The sequence below is a fragment of the Pteropus alecto genome, unplaced genomic scaffold (assembly GCF_000325575.1).
Source record: "Pteropus alecto unplaced genomic scaffold, ASM32557v1 scaffold135, whole genome shotgun sequence".
NCBI classification, from domain to species: Eukaryota; Metazoa; Chordata; class Mammalia; order Chiroptera; family Pteropodidae; genus Pteropus; species Pteropus alecto.
Genome location: NW_006438076.1, coordinates 3,401,744 through 3,416,880, shown reverse-complemented (window position 1 = coordinate 3,416,880; position 15,137 = coordinate 3,401,744). Strand labels below are relative to the sequence as shown.

The following is a 15,137-nucleotide window of genomic DNA, read 5'->3' as shown; positions in this document are numbered from 1 at the left end:
ATCTCCACTTTTTCTTTACCTTTCTACTTTCATATTTCTCTTTCCTTTTTACCTTTTTATCCGTCTGAATTCTGCTTCTCCTGGTTTTCTCAGCTTCAACTACTTTTTCCTCTACCTCTCCATTCAGGAAGGTTCAGAAACTCGACTCTAGCTGGCAAAGTTATCTTTCGATGTAAAAAGGAAAACAGTACATTCCTAGACAAACAAAAGCTGAGGAAATTCATCATGACTAGACCTGCCTTACAAGTAATTATGAAAGGAGTTTTCCATATTTCTCTTTCCTTTTTACCTTTTTATCTGTCTGAATTCTGCTTCTCCTGGTATTCTCAGCTTCAACTATTTTTTTCTCTACCTCTCCATTCAGGAAGGTTCAGAAACTCGACTCTAGCTGGCAAAGTTATCTTTCGATGTAAAAAGGAAAACAGTACATTCCTAGACAAACAAAAGCTGAGGAAATTCATCATGACTAGACCTGCCTTACAAGTAATTATGAAAGGAGTTCTTCAATCTGAAATGAAAGGATACTAATAAGCAACATGAAAACATGCAAAAATATACAACATGCAGGTAAATATACAGTCAGACCTAAAAAATTCTGTATCAGTAAGAGGATGGTGTGTTAACTACTGAACTATAATATAAAGGTCAAAGGAAAAGAGTATTTAAAATAATTATCTACTGTAATGTGTTAATAAATACACCATATAAAAAGAGGTAAATATGATATCAAAATATAAAAGGAGGGAGTTAAAGAAACTTTTATAATGCAATTGAAGTTAAGTTGCTATCAGCTTTAAATAGACTGCTTTATCTATAGAACTATATTATGTGAGCCTCATAGTAACCCCAAAGAAATAGCCTAGAGCAGATGCATTAAAGGTAAAGATAGGAGAACAGAGCAAACCATTATGGAAAATCACCTGTTTAACAAGGTAAGCAGAAACATAGGGGAAAAGAAACAATGGAAATACAAAACAAAGCATAAAAAAAAAAACTAACAAGAGGCATTAGCAGGTACTCATAAATCAATAATAATTCTAAATGTAAATGATTGAATTCACCAATCAAAAGGTGTAGAGTGGCTGGATGGATTAAAAAAGAGAACAATTACATATTGCCTACAAGAGATAAACTTCAGTTTTAAGAATACATATAAACTCAAAGAGAAGAGATAGAAGAAGATATTCTAAGCAAGAGGAAACCAAAGAGAGCAGGGGTAGTTATATCAGACAAAATGGATTTTAAGCTAAAAGCAATAGCAAAAGACAAAGATCATTATTTTATAATAACGCGGTCAATTCATCAAGAAGATATAACAATTATAAATAAACATGCACCCAGCATTAGAACATCCAAATATACTAAATGAATAATAACAGATCATAAGGGAAAAATACAATACAATAATAGGGGAATTCATTACCCACTCTCAGCAATAGATGGTTTATCCAGACAGAAAATCAACAAAGAAGTGATGAACTTAAACTATACAGTAGATCAAATGAACCTAATGGATGTTTATAGAACATTCCATCCAATAGAAGCAAAATACATGTTCTTCTTAAGGGCATATGGAACATTCTCCAGGATGGACTATATAATAGGACACAAAACAAGTCTTAGCAAATTTTAAAAGACTGAAATAATACCAAGTATATTTCCTGACCATAATGATGTGAAACTAAAAATCAAAAAGAGGAAAGCTGAAAAACCTACAAATATGTGGAAATTAAACAATACACTCCTGAACCAGTGGGTCAAAAAAGAAATCAAGTAAAATAAAAAATATATGTCTTAAACAAATGAAAATGGAAACACAACATTTCAAATCCTTTGAGATGCTACAAAGCAGTTCGAACAGGGAATTTTATAGCAATAAATACATATATTAAGAAAACAGAAAGATCTCAAATAAAAATCATAACTTTATACCTCGAGGGACTAGAGAAAGAGCAAATCAACACAAAAGTTATCAGAAGGAAGAAAGTAATAATGATCAGAGTAGAAATAAAATAGAAATCAAAAAAGCAATAGAAAAGATCAACAAAACTAAGAGCTAGTTTTTCAAAAAGATAAACAAAATTCACAAACTTTTAGCTAGATTAATTTAAAAAAAAAAAGAGTCCACTAAATAAAATCAGAAAAGAGGAAACATTACAACTGATACTACAGAAACACAAAGATCATAAGAAACTACTGTGAACAATTATATGGCAACGAATTGGATAACCTAGAAGAAATGGATACATTCTTAGAAATATACAACCTATCAAGACTGAATCAGGAAGAAATAGAAAATTTGAATAGACCAATAACAAGTAAGAAGATTGAATCAATAATCAAAAACCTCCCAGCAAAGAAAAGCCCAGGACCAAATGATTTAATTCATTAATTTTACCATTTAATAAATATTAATGCCAATTTTTCTTAAACCTTTTCAAAAAATTGAAGATGGGAAAACAGAACCAAATTCATTCTGGTATCAGCATTATCCTGATACCAGAGACAGACAAGGATTCTACAAGAAAAGAGAACTATAGACCAATATCCCTGATGAATACAGATGTAAAAATTGTCAACAAAATATTAGCAAACTGCATTCAACAACACATTAAAAGGATTATACATCATGACTAAGTGGGATTGATCCCTGGGATGTAAGGATGGTTCAACATACACAAATCAATGTGATATATCATATTAACAAAATGTAAAACTCATATTATTACCTTGATACAGAAAAAGCATTTGACAAAATACAACATCCTTTAATGATTAAAAACCTCAACAAATTGGTATCGAAGGAACATAACTCAACAATAAAAGGCCACATGTGACAAACCCACAAGTAATATTATACTCAATGGTGAAAAATTGAAAGCTTTCTAACATTAGGAACAAGACAAAGATGCCCACTCTCAGCACTCTGATTTAATATAGGACTGGAAGGCCTAGATAAAGAAATTAAGCAAGAAAAGGGGAGGGGGAAAATGCTTCCAAATCAGAAAGGAAAAAGTAGAATTGTCTTTGCTTGCATATGATATGATTTTATATATACTAAACCCTAAAGACACGATCAATGATATATCCCATAAGGGCTTGTTATCTAAAATCTATAAGAAACTTATACAACTCAATAACCAAAAAATGAACAATCCAATTGAAAAATGGGCAGAGGATATGAAAAGACATTTCAGCAAAGATATACAGATGGCCAACAGACATATGAAAAGATGCTTAGCATCACTAATCATCAGAAAAAATACAAATCAGAACCACAATGAGATACTACTTCACACCAGTCAGAATGGCTATTAGCAAAAAGTCAAGATCTCTTGGAAACATGGCAGAGTGAGAGATGTCCCCAGATCTCTCCCCTTGAAACAACAATAAGCTGAACATCTAAAACTCAACAAAAACACCCAAACTGCATACCAGCATGTCTCAGTATGAGATCTGTCCATGAGAGCTACAACAGGTCAGAACCCCGGATGTCAGGTGGTGGACTGGGAGAAATAAAGAAGCTGCCTCTCACAGCTGCGGGAGCTACCTGTAGGAGGAGGGGAGGAGAGAAGGTGCAGTGACTTCCCTGAACAGCCCTGCCTGGGAGAGTTGTGAGCTCCACAAGGCCGGTGGCAGGGCCCAGTCATCAGAGCAGAAGGAAGAGAAGCAGGATGGCAGAAAAACAACAGTTGATTTTTACCGGCCTCGAATGCAAAACCGAGGCTGAGCCGCAGCCCCCAACTCCCAACCCAGAGGGCAACTCCCCCCTTACCCTCCGAGACCAATCACCGCAAAGCCCAGGGGAATCCGAGCAAACACTACCGAAACTGTCACTAACACTGACAGGGACTGAGACTGAGGGTAGCGAGCGTGATTAAATATCTACAAGAAAATATTTTTAAAAAACATTATTTAGGCTTTATATAAAGCAGAGATCCAACATGCTTAGATGCCACCCACTGGAAACCAAAGAAAAGTGCCTTCTTTGCAGCAAGCTAAAGAGAGACCTTTATATAATAAATCTTCTTTCCAGAAAAACAGCAGAATACACTTTCTTAATGCCCAAGCAGAGAAATAGTCCATTAAACACCATGAACAACTAATGTGACTAGGCATCTCAGAAAGAAAGAGAAAAATCTCCAGAAAATAAGCTTACAGACATAGAAATATGCGACTTAAAAGGAATTTCGGAAAAAAAAAAAAAAAACACACTGCAAGATTTGAGAAATGAAATAGCAAGTTTAGGAAATAGAGTTGAACAAATGGAGGAAAGGATCAGTGTTATAGAAGACAGAAATCTAGAAATAAATCAGAAGAAGAGAGAAACCAAAAAATGAAAAATAATGAAAGAGAAATACAAGAACTAGCTGATATAATCAGGAGAGGAACCATAAGAATAATGGGCATTATCGAAGGTGAGGAAAAGGAACAGGGACTAGAAAGCATTTTCAGACAGACAGTTAGCAAGAATTTCCCAAATCTAAGGAATGAGCTGGAGCTTGGAATTCAAGAAGTCAACAGAACACTCAATTATCTCAACCCAAAAAGGCCTTAATCAAGACACATTGTCTTAAAATTATCAAAAATCAATGACAAAGACAGAATTCTTAGGGCAGCCAGGGAGAAGAAAACTCTGAGCTGGAGTGGGTCTGCAGATATTATAGTCTATACCCAATATTCTAAGGTATGAATGAGCCTGGCCAAACCAGCAGCCAACAAGTATGGAAAGGAGCTAGTCCCAGGAGGCCAGACCTGTGGGAGGAAAGGAGCTAAAGCCTTAGAGAATCTCCTTTCTTGGGACAGTATGAGGTGCCTGCAGTAGAATTTTGTAAGATAAGTAACAGGGAGGCACCAGGATATGAACCGAACTTGTGGATCTCTCTCCAGCACTAGAAAAAGAAGACAATGCCATGCTGAGGTGCCAGAAGAACTGCAGGCCTCTTGGTTTTCACAAGAAGGGCATTATTGCAAATACCAGATACTGTAAAGACAGACTTTAGCAGTGGGCTTTTAACTCCCTCTGCTGTGCATCCATAGGTCCTGCTGCCTTCCCAGTACAAGGGTTCCTGACTCCCTCTCTTCTCTGTAGGGGTAGGGTGACGTTGGCAGGGTCCTGGGGGACATTCTGCAGCCATAGGTCTTTCGAGATGACAGGGCCCCTCTGCAAAGTCTCTCTATGGTGAGCAGAGAGAACGCACTTGGTCTCCTTCCCTTTTCTTTACAGATCTGTTTCCTTCTTTCCTTTCTCAATAAAATTCATGTACATCAGACATCAGAGACATATTTTGATTTCCTAAACTGTCCCTCCTGCCTGGGTCATTCTGTGTGTTCCAGCATTTCTGTTTTAGTCTTTTAACTAAGAAGAAGAGAAGGAAAATAATGGAGAGGAAGAGGTGATGGTGTATAAAAAAGAAATGAGAAAAAAATGGAGAGAGGATGGTGGTGGGAGTTTTTCATAAAGAAAATGGGATGAGTCACCTAACAGATGCCAAATACCCACTGGACATGGGGGTGTGGATATGTCTCAGGGGTTTCAAGCTGACTGGCAGGCTGGGGAGGCAAAGATGCCAGAAGTCTATTTCTCTGAGGAACTGAGGAATACCCTGGGATCCTAAGAGAAAAGAAGCTTTGATGTGGGTAAGCTTGACTCAATAATTCAGGCTTAGTCATTGTAGGGCAGAGTGATTCTGAATCCTGCTCAACCCAACACTTAAATCTACTTCAGGAAGAAGAGGCCTTAACTGAAAAGAGCCCTTTTACTAATCACTCTGTAGGATTTTGGGGGGAGCACCCAGACCTACTAGGGGGCCCTGTAGCAAAGCTAAAGCAGAAATATATAAAGAGATTTCCCCAGGGGTTGAAGCCCTTTAGTACCCCCCAAAACTAGTAGAACATGAACTAGAAATAAGTAGGTAACAGAAATGTGTACTATAGGTCGGGAGAGGAGAGATATATATGTGAAATGAAGTCAAAGCATCAGTGTCCAGTTGCTACACACAGATAGATGTTGCCAAAAGATGGAGAGGACGAGAAGCAGAGAGGAGTCAGAGCTGAGTGGTCCCAGCCCAGGTGGGCACCGCGAGGTTGCCAAGACCTGACAACTGCCTTATACTACATGTCTGTGAAACAAAAAACTTTCATGGCTGAAAGCTTTTCCAAAAGAAAAGGTATATTGAGCCGTTTGCTAGCCATAAAAAGGACCAGGTCCTGGGGCACGAAGTCTAAACCACCAGCAGCAGGGCTAGATGGAGAAGGCAGCACATTCACCATCTTGGAGTTGACAGGGTTTTTTAATTAAAAATATTTCTTTCAATACAAAAAAAATCTGTTTATTTTATTTCCCCAGAGAAAAGAGAGAAAAGGGAAAGGTCAGCATGTGTGTTACAAAATGATAGCAAATGGAAGTACCCAACACAGCAAAATCAACCAACAAACAAACAGTCCCCAGTGGTAGGAGCCACAAAAGCCCCAGGGGGCTCAGTCTCCTGCATTTCAGAAATAAAGGGAAGGGATAAGGGAAAGAACAGGTAGGAACATGCTTTCTTACACGCCCCCCCTCCGTAAAAATTCAAGACTTCACACAAAGCTTGGTTTCTAGCAGTAAACATGGAGTTACATTCATCTGTCTCCTATTAAACAACCTTGTGGCTACTTTGACATAAGTTTCTTGCACCTGCATAAAAGTTCTTAAGTGGCTTGGATATGCATTCAGCTACCCTTCCATGGTCTCCCCACACCATTTTCAAAGTGGAAGCCTCCTCATTGCTTCCCTCTATCCTAGGATTAGAAATTAAAATAGGCTTGATCTATCCAAATATGCAATCTGAGTGTTTGGCATGAATCACATATCAAGGAATAGTTTCGACTCAGGAGATTTGGAACAAGGGATAGAGTATTCCTAGCTTCTTCAGGAGTTTTGCACAAATCATTTAAGAGTTGGGAAGACAACCTACAAATTAAATGTGTATGTGTGGGTATGTGGGCTTTTGGTGGCAGATAGGTGATAGAGTGGGAATCAAGATGTTTGGACAGATCTGGGAAATAAGGAGTAAAGGAAGGAGAAACAAAAGAAAAACATGGTTCAAGACCCCCACTTCAAGAGGGATCCCAAATCTTTTCAGACCCTTTTGCCTGGTGCAGAACCTTTTGTCAAACATGCTTTAGCTATTTGTCTCAATACAAAAAGAAGTTTGTAAGCAATAAAACTCCCAAAAGAACATAGAGAAAGACAAACACCTTATTTTTACACAAACTAGGCCACCTAGCAATCACAAAAGCAGCTACTCCTGAAGTCCTACAAAGCCCAGACAAATACAATAACTAGAGGAGCACAGCAATTGGGGGAGACAAGAACCCAGGGTCAGATGCACATCACGGAATGTGTTCTATTCCAATTGCTCTGTTTCCACACAGAGAGGTAGGTTTTCAGTGATCTCACAGCCTGTAAAGGAAACCCCTTTTTCTACCACAACACCAGTTACAGCTGCAGCAGGGCAGGACACTGGCCCTGGCACTACAATTGAAACCATCGCTTATGGTATCTCTGAAAGCCAAGGAGGAAAAGCCCAGAATTTTTGAAGGTTGAGGAATTTAGTCCTTCATATATCCATCCCTGGGCAGCTCAAGATGGGTACAGAGTTATCATTCTTAAAACCTGACTTTACCACTGATATTTTTTGGCAAACACACATCGTACACCTTGTTGTGTACCGCAGGCCTAGCCCAATCCATCGAAGGATGGATCCATAATGTAAAGCAACTCCCAAACCCTGACGTTAGAGGTCTAAAACAGGAATCCTTTATCGCATTTAGACAATCCTCATCTAATCTTGGCTTCCCTTGAGCAGTGTGTCCTCTACTTCCCACAAAGATAAAAGAACATTGGCCTAAAAGGTGAAAGATATATCTGGAGTCATGCAAGGGTTCTTCCCTTGCTCTCCAGCCATATCCATGCTTTTGGGCCCAAGATAATTTGAGAAGTGGACAGCTCAGGTTATGTCACCCTTGGAGTTTCCATCAGAGTGCAACCTGCCAGCCCCAGCTCCCCAGCAAGTCATCAGAGTCTGCCTTGTTTAGACAGGGGCTGTAGGAGGGGCAGCAGACCTCAGCACTTTGGTAAGGTGGGGCAAGAAGAAAGGAAAATGTAAGTAAAATAGGAAATTGGGGGCAGAATATAATTTTCAAGGACTTTGTTACTTTGCTTAGGGCAGTTCTTTATAAGACACGAAAATCTGCTCCAGGTCCCAGAATGAGCAAGAACATATAACTCTGACCTCATATTAATTCCATTTGATTAAAAAATGTTTTCTTTAACAACCATATGCAAAGTAATCAACTGTCTCACAGTAGGCACTCTGGCACTGTGAATCAGCAGCCTCCTGTCCCTATCCTTTCTTAAGATCTCTGGGTTCAATGTCCATTACACGCCTCATCGCTGTCAGTAGGCCCACAGTTCCTACTGTGAACAGTGCTACTTACTGATGTGATCCTGGATCTTCATGAGCAGGGATAACTTATCCACTTCGATCATGTTGAAGGCGAGGCCTTTCTTCCCAAAGCGCCCTGAGGCCTTTCTTCCCAAAGCGCCCTGTCGACCCTATGCCGTGGAGGTAGGTCTCGTAGTCTGGCTCTTCTGACTGGTTCACAGGGAGATCAAAGTTCCCAATGATCGTGACGTGCTTCCCATCAACCCCTGGAAGAGGAAAGACAGCGGAGAGCCCTTCAACTTCTTCCTTAGAACACAGCTCTTCAAAACCACACCTGCCAAGGGAATTCTCATTTCACAAACACAGTGTATAAATCAGACCTGGTTTCACAGAACTGAAAGAGGCACTTCAGTCAGGCAGTCTGCTTGCATCGCATGTCTATCATGCTCGGTGAGAGTCTGTAGAAGCCAATTCTACAGAAGTCTAAATACGTACTGTGTGTGGTTAAAATGAAAAAGAGTGACAATACTAAATGCTGACAAGGATGCTGAGTGACTGAAACTCTCCTATACTGCTGGAGGGAATGAAAATGGCGTAGCTCCTTTGGAAAACAGTTTTGTAGTTTCTTGTAAAGATAAACATATACTACCCTATGACCCCAAAATCCTACTCCTAGGTATTTACCCAAGAGAAATGAAAACATGTCTGCACAAGACCTGCACATGAATGTTTATTACAGCTTTCAATTTCCATGAGATGGTGAATAGATAAACTAATTGTGGCACATGCATTCAATGGAATACCACTTAGCAAAAAAGAATGAACCACGACTATATGTAACAGCACTGATGAATTCAAAAGCATTATGTCAAGTGGAATAATTCAGACACTAAAGCTATTGACTGTATGATTTAATTTATATGGAATCTGGAAGAGAGGAAACATAGAGACAGAAATCTGATTTGTAGTTGCCAGGGACCAATGGTTGCTGAGACTGACTGCAAAGAAACATGATTCTGGGGGGAGATGGAAATGATTCATATTTTGATTACAGTGATGTTTATATGACTATATATATTTGTCGAAATTCATCATATACTATATACTTTACATTGTTACTATATACTGAATCAGTTAAAAAAGTGAATTTTATCGTATATAAATTATACCTGAACTTAACTTTAAATACACACACACACACACACACACACACACACACCCCTTGAGCACAGACATTGGTTGTTATAAGAACTTTCTCTTTCCCATCCCGAAACCTCTGAATGATGGAAGCTCGCTGATCCACAGTCAGCTCTCCACTTAACAAGGACACTTGGTGGCCATCCTGCATCATCTCCACAGTCAACCACTTGGCATTACGACGAGTCTACGTGAGAAAACAAAACCCAGCACAGCACCCCACGTTAAAGCAGACCAGCTGTGTTTGCAGAGCTCACGTACGCAGGGTGGGAGCCAGGAGGGGCTGTCCTAGAGGAACCCTAGAATGTGGCATGGAATTCCTCCTCCATGTGCTTCTAAGTGTCACATCCTCTCAACCTGTCAGGGCTTTGGCTTCTCAGTCATGAAACATAGTTAATAAAAATGCTCTATCTACCTCACATGGTGTATGATGACAAAATGAGACAACATAATAATGATAACATAGACATTCTAAGAGTGCTCCATGTATGCCAGGCAGGTTGCTAAAATCTTAACATGCAACAGTCTGGTGAAGTAGCTACCTAATTTCATTTTAAAAATTAAAACAACAACAAAGCTTAGAAATGCTAGGGACTTGCCCAAGGTTACATGGCTAGTGAAAGGCAGAGCTCAGCTTTCCTTTATTCTACAATTATGTTTTCAGTACTGTCCAAGTGTCAGGCGGGAGCTATTCTAGTGCAGGGAATATGAAAGTGAGTACGACAGATGGGATCCTGCTCTCGTGGTAGTGAGAAAATGAAACCAATATGTGAACACGAAAAATGTCAGAGAGCAAAAAATAAGTATGAAAATAAAAATTGGGTGACGTTAACAGTGAGTAACTAAGTAGCTACTTTACCTAAGTAAGTCAGAAATAGATTTCTTAACCTGGTAAAGGGTATCTGTAAAAGCTCTACCACTCACATCAACCTGAATGGGTTGCCATCCCTCTCACATAAGGATGCCCTCCATTTGACATCGCACTGACGCTCCATTCCATCAGTTAACCTTTCTACGTTTCACCCATAAAATACAGGTAATTTCTACTCAGTTGCTCTGAAGATTAAACTATAGAATGCACAAAAAGTGCCAAGCATGACGCCTGGCTATGGGGCACTTTGAGTATTACTGTCTCCCTACCTCCAGCTGCAGGGACGTCTGGGCACGGCAGAGACGAACCTGGGCAGAGTTACCTGGCAGAAGGTGATGGCCTGGCCAATGGTGATGCCACCATAAATGTTGCACAGACCTTGGTATTTATCCTTCCTGTTCCCGCACAGCACATAATACTGTAGGACATTGTTCAGGGTCAGCTCTTCTTTTCGTAACTTGATAACATTGGGGTCAGGAATGATTCGCTCTGCAAACTTCCACACAGAGTCCTCAAAGGTCGCTGAGAGGAGTAGCATCTGGCACTCAGAGGGTAAAGCTCTGTGAAAGGGAAGGGACGAAGGCTGTCATGGAATGCCATGCCTGCCAGTCTCCTGGGATGCAGCTTCGGGCACTTCCCGCCCGCTGCCATCAGCTGCTCCTGGGATCAGCATGCGAGGCGTGCCTGTGATGAGCTGCACCTCTGTGCAAAGAGCAATGTGTCCTGCTCCTCCTGGCTATGCAGAATTGGGGAAAATACTTACACTGAATGAGGAGCTCAGGAGCAAAGTTTACATATGTATTCTGGAGGGTTTGAGGTTTTTAGGACAATTTTCTCCTTAGGAGAAGCAGAATCATGGAGTCAAGAGTGAAATCTAGACGCTCTTTACGGTGATCGCCTCACACAGAGTTCCACGGGGATGAAAGAAACAGAGGCTGGTCATCCCATGACAGGGGTTCTATTTCTCGGGAGGGAAAGAACAGCAGCCACAACCAACTTTACTTGCAATGGGAAGAACCTAGATATAAATAAAAGGGGGCTGAAGGAGAAAATGCTGCTGAATAGAAAGTGTAAACTGAACTCATTGAATACAGAGTTAATTTATATATGGTCCCCAAACAAGCAAAACGCAGCTACGCTAGCAGTCAGGATAGAGGTTAACCCTGGGGAGGGGAGAAGGGCTGGTGACAGGAGAGGGGTGGTGGGGGACTTCTGGGGTGCTGGTGAAGTTCCATTACTTGACCTGGGCCACTGTTACATGAGCACAGCCTCTTTGTGATTATTCACTCAGCTTCACCTTTATGATTCATGTGTTTCTCTGTATACATTTTATACATCAATAAAAAAGTTAATTAAAAAAAAATAAAAGAGAGACCAGAGAGAAATCACCACTTCCGAGAAGACAGACACCTAGAATAAGCTGTTAGTGCTAAAACAGAGTGGGAGAGATCTTATAGACCAGTGATTCCCAAACACTATTTTAAGCCTGGAGCCTCGGTCACCTGGTGAGCTTTTCAAATAACAATCTGACAGACTCAGGTCAACTATGGTAGACTGTCTACATGTGCTACCTTCTCAGCTTCCCACATCCCACCAATACGATTATAAAGAGATAAAAAGATATGAATCCACAAAAATATGGAGAACAGAAGCGGAGAAATGGGAAGATATTTCAATACATTTTTCAAAGATGGAAAATGTGGTAAATGAGAAAGTGGATGAAGCTACACTATGCATGCTATAGGAAAAAATGGGGACGAAAAACACAGCCAAGCTGAAAAGGTCCGCTGAGAAATCTGGGACCTGCGAGCACCAGAGAATTAGGGCGTAAGGACTGAAAATGGGGCTGGTGTGTTAGAAAACACTAGGGACAGTCCACATCAGCATTCTAGGGCCACCTGGCCATCTGTGGTATCATAATCCTTTATCTGGAAAAAGATGGCATCGGCACTGGTATCTCAAGGCCTGGGTCATTTCGTTTCAAAAAGAAAATTAATACAAATTATACAAGGAAACAGACATGGGCTGCTCTGCAGAACACATTGGATTTTGAAGACCTAGTATGAAAAAAAAAGTCAATTCTTTCATGAATAATTTTTATATTACTTGCTTGTTGAAATGCTAATTTTGATACATTGGGTTAAATAAAACATAACATAATTTTATCTGTTTTTTTTTTTAAAATGTAGCTAGTATAAAATTTTAAACTACACATTTTGTATGTATATGAGTTCCTCATTCCCAAAAGCAAAAAACCGTTAACTAGTTATATTGAAAAGTAGGTTTTTGGAGGACAAAGAAAAACAACTTACATTTTTACTTCCTAATTGGTGTTTTAAAGATTTTTTCCCCACGCGTAATACTTTATATATGGTATATATATAAGTACACACATGTAATACTTTAATAAAAAAACTAAACAGTAAAAGCTGTTCTGCTCCAAACAACTGAGTTTCAAAGAAAAGAATATACCAAAGCATCCTCTTACAGGATGTAAAAATGATGGAAATAAGGGTCTGTGTTTTATGTCAAGCATTGTTGTATCTGAATCATTTCATTTCATTCTAATAACAATTTTGTGATTCGGGTGCTATTACAACCTCAATTTAGAGACGAGAAAGCAGAGAAGCTTGTTAGTGGTCAAGTCAGGATTGAGGAAATCCACCAAGCGCGGCTTACTGGTACATACTTTGATTCCTTCGAATGACGTACATCACTTGAACATACACACAGAACTTTCCCATCCGTTCGACTACACGGCCAGTCTGCAGAGCCAATTTTAAGTAGGAGCCAGGCAGAGGCACTGTGAGATAGAGAGCGAGGCAGGAAAAGAAAGGTTCATACAAGCCATCATGCGAATTTGAAATACAATAAGAATTTGTATAGGGAAAGGCACAGAAGTGAAACTGGAGATTTTGGTTGAATGAAATATTTTAAATCGAATGCAATTTACCAGCTGATAAATCTGAGGCGAATGTTGAGTACAGGAGGGGAGGAGAGGCTGAAGGATGGAGAAATAGCTACCTTTTATATACTCCTCTTTAGGGGGTTATGGAGACACACAAGTTACTGGTCATGCTTTTTTGGTGGGGGAAGAATGGGATGTAAAGAGGCTGGTAATCAAAAAGAGAGGGGATGCAAGACAAATTACAGCTTTAGTGTGTCTCCATCACCTCTTGCTAGCTATGAAAATTCTGCCTATTTCCAGAACACTCCCTGCTTGACCTGATCCACCTTATACATCTCTGGCAGAATATTCCCTCCAACTTTTCATGTGTTACTTCCTCTCCTCTATAAGTGGTGGTTGTTGATGAATGAAGATGCTGGTGGGAGAAACTGGTGATATTTAATGCATTTGCGTATTTCACTTAGGGTCTGGGATAGAAGGAGAAGGAAACACAGCTAATGTACTAAAAACAGTTTTTATACACATTTCTCAAACACAGATTTTCCTGAAGAATTTTTATCCATAATATCAAGCTCAAAACATAAACGTCCTTAGCTTATATTGTGGATCAGAGAATCCTCATTTTCGTCAAAGCGCTGAGTGAACCTAATACTTGGGTACTCAGCTTGTCAAACAAGCGGCTGAGTACAGTTTGGAGAAAGGGAACGATCACCAGAGACTTTCCACGAGTGGAATCTAGACTAGGAGCATGGCAAGCACGGTTGCCTGCTCACTGACATCTCTGTCACTCTCTGACATCTGTGACCTTCCATGAAACATCTCCCACTCCAAGTCTCAGTTCCCTCCTCTGCTAAATGAGTGAGGTGACCTGGAGGATCTTCTAGTCCTAAAGCTATATGGTATGTATGCTCACTCCAGAATAAGCACAGTGCTAAAAATGTACACTATTTCATTTAATCTTCATGAGAACCCTGTGAAGCAAGTATTTATGCATTGATGCATTCATTCATTCATTCATTCTCAGTCAGTCTCAGTCAGTGTTTAATGAATGGTTTCTATAAGCCAGGCACTGTGCTCGGTGTTAAGATTTAGGGTGAACAGAACAACTACAATCCGTGCCGTTATAGATGTTATCTTTATAGACAAGGAAACATACTCGGTAAGATTTACCACCTCACCTGAGACATTCAGCTAGTAAGTACTAGGCTGGGATTAGAACCAGTCAAACTATAAAGCCTGTGCTCTCAATCACTGTCCCATACTTCTATCCAATACTCCATGACTTCATGAAAAAATGTCTATTGTAAATACCATGTCACTGCAGTAACATCACCTATTACTAAAATATCATTGGCATTGCAAGAAATCCCATCTCTTCCAATCTTTCCTTACCTGTGGGAACAATTCCAAAGCATTAACTCTGCTTAGCATGGCCAAGACAAAAGCAGCTGTTTTTCCTGTTCCAGACTGGCTCTGAGCTATGAGGTTCTGGGGTCTGTAGAAAAGAGAAAACCACTATGCATAAACTGAGTACAAGAGCCTGGGCAAAAACTAAATATAGACACTGAAAGTAACCAAGTTGGAATACCACTACCCTGGAAACTCACGGATATGCCAGCATCATAGGGAGAGCCATCTCTTGGATTTTGGATGGCCTATTAAATCCCATTGCATATATCCCCTTTAGCAACTCTTCCCTTCTGTCAAAAAAAAAAAAAAATCAACACATTAC

General features: G+C 39.8%; 1 pseudogene; it reads right to left on the bottom strand.

Moving 5' to 3' along the window:
• Positions 1–15,137, bottom strand: part of LOC102894662 — a 22,142-nt pseudogene that overhangs the window by 2,654 nt on the left and 4,351 nt on the right.